Source organism: Corvus cornix, chromosome 22 (assembly GCF_000738735.6).
Source record: "Corvus cornix cornix isolate S_Up_H32 chromosome 22, ASM73873v5, whole genome shotgun sequence".
Classification (NCBI taxonomy): Eukaryota; Metazoa; Chordata; class Aves; order Passeriformes; family Corvidae; genus Corvus; species Corvus cornix.
In genome coordinates this window covers 515119-521118 of record NC_046351.1, presented here as the reverse complement: position 1 = coordinate 521118, position 6000 = coordinate 515119, and the positions used below count along the sequence as shown (strand labels likewise).

General features: G+C 59.0%; 1 protein-coding gene across 1 annotated transcript in view; it reads left to right on the top strand.

Moving 5' to 3' along the window:
- Window positions 1–4363: 4363 nt before the first annotated feature.
- Window positions 4364–6000, top strand: part of TACC1 (transforming acidic coiled-coil containing protein 1) — a 32498-nt gene continuing 30861 nt past the window's right edge. The window contains exon 1 of the mRNA XM_039564326.1: window positions 4364–4545. The gene's annotated coding sequence lies outside the window, so the exon portion shown is untranslated. The remainder of the gene's footprint in view (window positions 4546–6000) is intronic.

Genomic DNA, 6000 nt, shown 5'->3' with positions numbered 1-6000 from the left:
GGAGCTCCCTGTGACCTGACTTTGCGGTGATGCTGGGAACTAAGTGCTGTTTTTTCCACAGAAGTGGAAGCTCCCAGTCTAAGCCAGTCCAGCCTGCACCCCTCGATCACCAAGCCCTGGAACAGGCACACACCTGGGTTGACAATAACCATCAACTGGGCAAAACTGGTGCTTCGGGGAAGAAAGCAGCTGAAAACGCATTTTTCTGGCAGCTTGACAGTTGCGTCTTAAACAAGACATTTTAAGCTTACGCTGCGAGCCAAAAGAAGTTGTAATTTGAATATACAGCATGGCACATTCCTCCAAAATTGATCATAAAGTTCTGCTAAAACACAGGCACGGCCTGAGTAAAATAAATATTTTTGCTTCCAGAGAAGTGAAAGGTCTGGCCAGCGACTCAATTTATAATATTTTTAGCAGGTGATTCATCGAAGAGGGAAAAAAATACCCAGGGCAGCTGAATTCAGCAATGGCTCTTTGTCTCAGCAGGGCCAACGAGTCCAGGCGCGTCAGTAGCTGCTGCGGTGAAGCTCCTTGGCCAGGGCCCTGCACAGACATGGGCTCTTTTCTGGGGTCTCTGAGCCCTCCAGGACCTGTTGACTTCAGCAAAGCTGAAAGATCTGTGGCTGCAGCTCCTCCAGGTGCTCCTGGCTGCTTTGGGGACAGGGTTGTCACCGCAGTGAGTGCTGGGGCTGCGCATCAGTCCTGCTACGGCACGGCTGAGGGTCCCCAGTCCTGCAGCCCTGGCATGGGGTCACTTCTCCCTTCCAGAGCGGGAATGGGATGGGCAAGGACAGAGGGCCCTTTGAGGTGGTGTTTGCCCAGAGCAGCTTCGTGAGCTGTGGGTTTGGATGGGGTTTCTCGACTGAGCTCCACTTGCTGCATTGCTGAGGTCTGAGGATGGAAAACAAACCCTTTGGCCTTTCCTATCTCCGGCTCCAACACTGGATGTTTTTTCTTTTCCTCCCCACAGGTACTGGCTCCTCCCAGAGCTCGCAGTCTCTGGACGTGTGGGCACATCCTTGTTTGAGCAGTGAAGGTGAGCACAGGAACTGGGAGAAAGTACAAGCAAAAAGGAATTTCTTCATTTTATGCACATGCAGGCCAGTCCATGAAGCCCTGGGGGGGGGCTGCACAACCCCAGGACTGGTCACTGTGGCTCTGAAGCCCAGGAGTGAGGTGCAGGCATGGCCTTAGTCCTGTGACCCTGGCTGAGAGTGCCAACAGGCACCCAGAGCCCTCCCTGCTCTCATGGGTGAGACTGCAGTGGTGCAGCAGGACAGTGGCCCCACAGGGCGTTTCTGGGGCTGGAAGGCACCAAGTGGTGGCCGATGCCTTCGCATCCCTCCAGTGCTTGTGGCCAAATAAAAAGAGTGGTCTTTAAGAGAGCTGCTCATGATGCACGAGACACCTGCTCCCAGCTATAAAAATGGATTAGTTGCATTGCATCTGGAGCCCATCCAGGCAGCAGCGCCTTCCCCAGCATCCCATTTGGCACGCAGAGCCCGCTGCCTGAAAGAGCAGTAAAGGGGAGTGAGGGGACAAGCTGCAGAGTTAAAAGGAGGGTCTGGAAGCTGTGATCCTCTCTTGGTGGAGAATCAGAGAGCTGGGAGCAGCCCCAGATGCAGCGCCGTCACCAAGGGGGGATCTTGCCCCCAGAGACCCTTGCTGAGCCTTCCCATTGTTCTTTGTACTGGAGCCTGGTCCCAGCGTGCTCCCAGCTGGCTGGGCTCTCCGCCGGGACACAAACTCCAGAGCAGCAGATACTAACGCATTGTATTCCAAGTGTTGGAAGGACTCCATGGTCCAACACAAATTGAGTGGTGAGATATTCAATTGGAGGAAACCCTCCTCTTTAATAGAGCATCCCAGGCGTGCAGCGTCAGAGGTGCTGCCCTAGCCCTACCCTGGGAACCTGCACCCAAACGCAGGGAACTCCACCGGGGCCTGCAGGGACATCTGCTGGGACCTGCTGCTGCTGGTGTGGCCCTGCTGTCCCCCAGAGCCCGGTGGGGTGAGGAGGGTCCCGCCGGCTGCGTGCCAGAGCGGCAGCTGGGCACAGCCTTGGTGGCAGCGCTCTGCTGCTCTCACATGACAGAGGAGCAGTGAACAGCCTCTCCTCCTCAGCAGCACCCAGGAATATCCCAAAACAATGGTTATATGCATTTCCCTCATTCACCTGGAAAATCTTATTCCCCTGCTAGACATCTGCCATAATGCAGTCCTGCCTGGATTGTCAACCACAACGAGGAGTTTTATGATGCTCTGAATACCAATTATTTCAGGTTCTCCTGCAGCAATCTATGCCCCAAAGGATGCAATAAGAGAATTGGAGCTGAGCTGAGACCACGTTTAGGTGATTGCTACAGGTCTGGTTTAATCATAAGCTTTTTGGTCAGTGTGCCACTTGGTCCTCACTGCTCTGGTTTGGACTGACACACTCTGCAATGCCTGGGACCAGCTCCTGGAAAACAACTGTCAAGGTCAGGGCTGCAACCAGCGGCTCAGGTTTCCGACTGATTGGCAATGCTTGGGGAAGCTCCCAGAGCTGCAGCATGGCCCTGCCACATTCCTCATCAAAGGTGGGATGTTGGGATGTGCAGGGTTTGGAGCAACCTGCTGACCAGCTGGGGAAGACATGAGGATGAGGGAGGAAAGGAGGATGGAGAACTGCAGAAAGCCAGATTTCCCTGGGTGGGGACCCGTGGGGGCCTCCCACAGCTCTCTGGGAAGCCTGGGCCACCCCTGCTCCTCTACAACCCTCACCAGCAGGACCCCTGGAAATGGCAGGAAAACAAAGAGGGGACAGGAAATAAATGTGGCCCAAGGCTGAGCTCACTGACTGAGCTGTGGCCAGGGTGATGCAACCAGGGTCAATTCAGCTGGTACCACACAGCCTCACAGGGCACGCTAAGTGCCAATTTTCTGCACTGCTGAAGAGGTAAAGAATGAAAATGAAAGCCAGCAGGAAGTTTCAGCTGAAAAGAAAGAGCCACTTGGGAGATGGGAGCTGGAGGCCAGTGATGAGACGAGCAGGCGAGTGCCGCTGCCCCACTGCTGCAGTGACCTCCGAGGCTCCAGCAGCTGGGAATGCTCTCCTGCCCCAAACCCTAGGGAGAACACGGGGCCTGGGGCGTTGGCACAGGCTGTGTGCGGGGCTGGCAGTGTGCAGAGCCAAGCCTGGCCGAGTGTGGGTGCTGGTGCAGGCGGGACACGGCAGCCACCCCAGCAAGATGGATCCTCTACCGCCTGCTCGAGGCATCGGCCCTTGGCCCTTCTGGATAGAGAAAGCCACGGGTGGATGGGAAGGGTGAGCAGACAGGGAGCACCCCAGACAAGGCAGAAGTAATGGGGGGTCCTGGGCTGTCACTCTCCACCCTGCTTGTCCATGGAAGGTGCAGCAGTGTCCTTTCCAATCACTGTCCTCCTGCTTCTTGCGGGAGGTGGGAATGAAGAGAGAAGAGAGCTGGTTTGATCCCCCTGCACAGAGGCCGTGGGTCCTGGGTATCTGGGAAGGTAATTCCGGGCAGGGCACGGGGCAGGGACCAGGGTCTGGCCGGGGACTGCGGGAACAGACGGCACATTTTGTTTGCGAGGCGAAGTTCCCCGCCTAAGCAGAGTTTTCTCTTCTCTTTGGAAAGCAACACCCCTGCTGACGCTTCCCGAGGACGAAATGGCTGCGCGGAGCCCGTGGCTCATTCCCGCTCCTTGCGCTCCCTCTGCAGGAGCGGGCGGGCGCGGGGGGCACCGGGGGACCGGGGGGGCCGGGGTCGCTGCCAGCCCCCGCTCGCAGCCCTCACCAGGCCGGCACTTCTGGCACGAACCCTTCGGGGCGAGGCCGGGGGAATTTAACTGAGTGGCTTGACCCTGATTTCCGTGTGCGTGTCGTGGGCTGAGTCCTGGCCGGAGGGACGTTCGGGGACCAGGCTGAAGTTTGGGCTTAGGCAAACTGGGGGGTGATGGCCTCAGGGCTCCGGGGAAAGCGGAATCCCCGGGCATCAGTCCGCGGCCACATCCACCGCTCCTAGACCTCCTTCCCCAGCCTTGCACAGCTCACGAACAGCTCCCCGTCACCTCTCCCTGCAGCCCCAGGGCCGCAGCTCCCACTGCCTCTGTAAGCGGAGAGGTTCCCTCCCCGTCAGGGACTAGGCTGCCAAATTCCAGCCAAGAGCACATTTTTACGGCATGACACCAGTGGGGCCCCGGCAGGAGCCGGCATGAGATCCAGGCGTTCACCCGAGAGGCGCCGGTACCGGCGCAGCAGCGGCGTGTGGACGGGACGGGTCACCCAGCGCCGCGAGCCCGCTGCTTTCCTCTCTCTGCCCGTGGAAGCGCTCGCCAAATATTACAAAACATCCTCCTTCCTTCCCTCCCGGCTACGGGGTGCAGAGACACCCGCCGCCGCCTGGCCCTCCCCACCCCGTCCGTCCCCTTCCTTCCTCCCTGCTCCTTTCCAGGCAGCTCTTTACGCAAGTGGCTTTCGAAGGAGCCCCGGGACAGGTAGCAGAGAGTGACAGAGCTCGGGACAAGTCTGCGGCTGCAAAGGTAGGAAGGAGAAGGGAGCTGAGGGCTGGGACACTCACCCAGCACTTGGCTACATCAGGCTGGAGGGAGGAGGAGAGCAGAGACCGAGGGCTCCTCGACTGCCCAAGGTGCAGAGCTGTCCCCAGCTCCCCCAGCCCCCTGCGATGGCAGACCCTGGAAGACACCTTTGAACAGCACAACCTCCCGCCGCTTTGCCGTGCCAGAGAGCTCGATCTCATGGCGCTTTCCCAGGCAGGGCAGGGCACCGGCACCTGCCGGGCGGGCAGCCGGGCCGTGTGGTCACTCCGGGCTCTCCTCCAGAGCCTCGTGCTGGCCGGGATAGGATCTGCCGCCAGGCCCCTGTTGTGGCTCTGTTTGGGTTGCTAAGGAGGAGCTGCCAGAGGCAGACGGGATGATGTGTGCTGACACGCTGCTCCACGCCGCCTGCCCTCCCTGGGGACCCTCGGGAAGGGGAGATGCCACCAGAGCTCTGAGCAAGAGCAGGTGGAGAAGGGCTCGGGCACAGCGCTCTCCCTCCGAGGCGCTGCGCTGCTGCTCTGCCAGCACCAGTGGGCAGAGCTGAGGCGTTCCAGGTGCTCCCGGGTACACCGGGCAGCCCCGTGGTGCCGGCTCCGGGCAGCTCTGGAGCTGGTGGCATTTAGATGGGTGGCTCCAAGGACCATGTGATAGACCGGTCTCTTAGTCACGGTCCCTGGAAACAACAGCAAAGCTCTGCCCCGGGCAGCAGAAGGGCTTGGCTGTCTCTTTCCCAGGCACATGGAAATTTCCATGGAATTAGCACAAGGGTAATTATTACCATCTGCCCCCTTGCAGACCACAGTCGTCCCGCCGGCCAGCTCTGGTTCTGCTCGGGGTGCTGGACGAGCCGGGCATGCAGGAGCCCCACCTGAGCTGAGTTCTGCCGGCAAAGAGTAGGATCTCACAGCTGGGGCACATCTGGCTGCTCTGCAGCTTGGCTGCTGTGAGACTGGCACCCAGCCCTGTGGGCACTGCCAGCCCTGCCTGCAGGGGACAGCTCCCCGGGCAGGGTTCTGTGGCACTGCCTGCAAGTGGCTGTTTCAGGTCTTGTGACACTTGGCACAGCCGGGAAGCAAAGCCTCTCATGAAGCTCTGCTCACCTCCAGACCCCGAAGTGGGACTGGGGGCTGCTCTGGGACTCCTGGGGGTATGAACAAGACCTGTCACTTCTCTAAGGTCGAGGCTGTGGCTCACAGATGACACTGACTCTTCCAGTTGCTCTGAGGGGCTGGGAAAAGCTTAATCTTTTTTTTTTTTGCCGGTTTGTCAGGTCGACGGAGCTCTGGGGAGTGTGGTGAAGGACGTCACCATGGGCCCTCAGGGTTCCTGAGTTTGGAAACTGGTTTTCTCTCCTGGTGTGCTACATAATCGCAGTTTACTTTTGGTGCCCTCCCCCTCCTGACTTTCCCTCAGTGTCTGCCCAGAACGCCAGCAGTT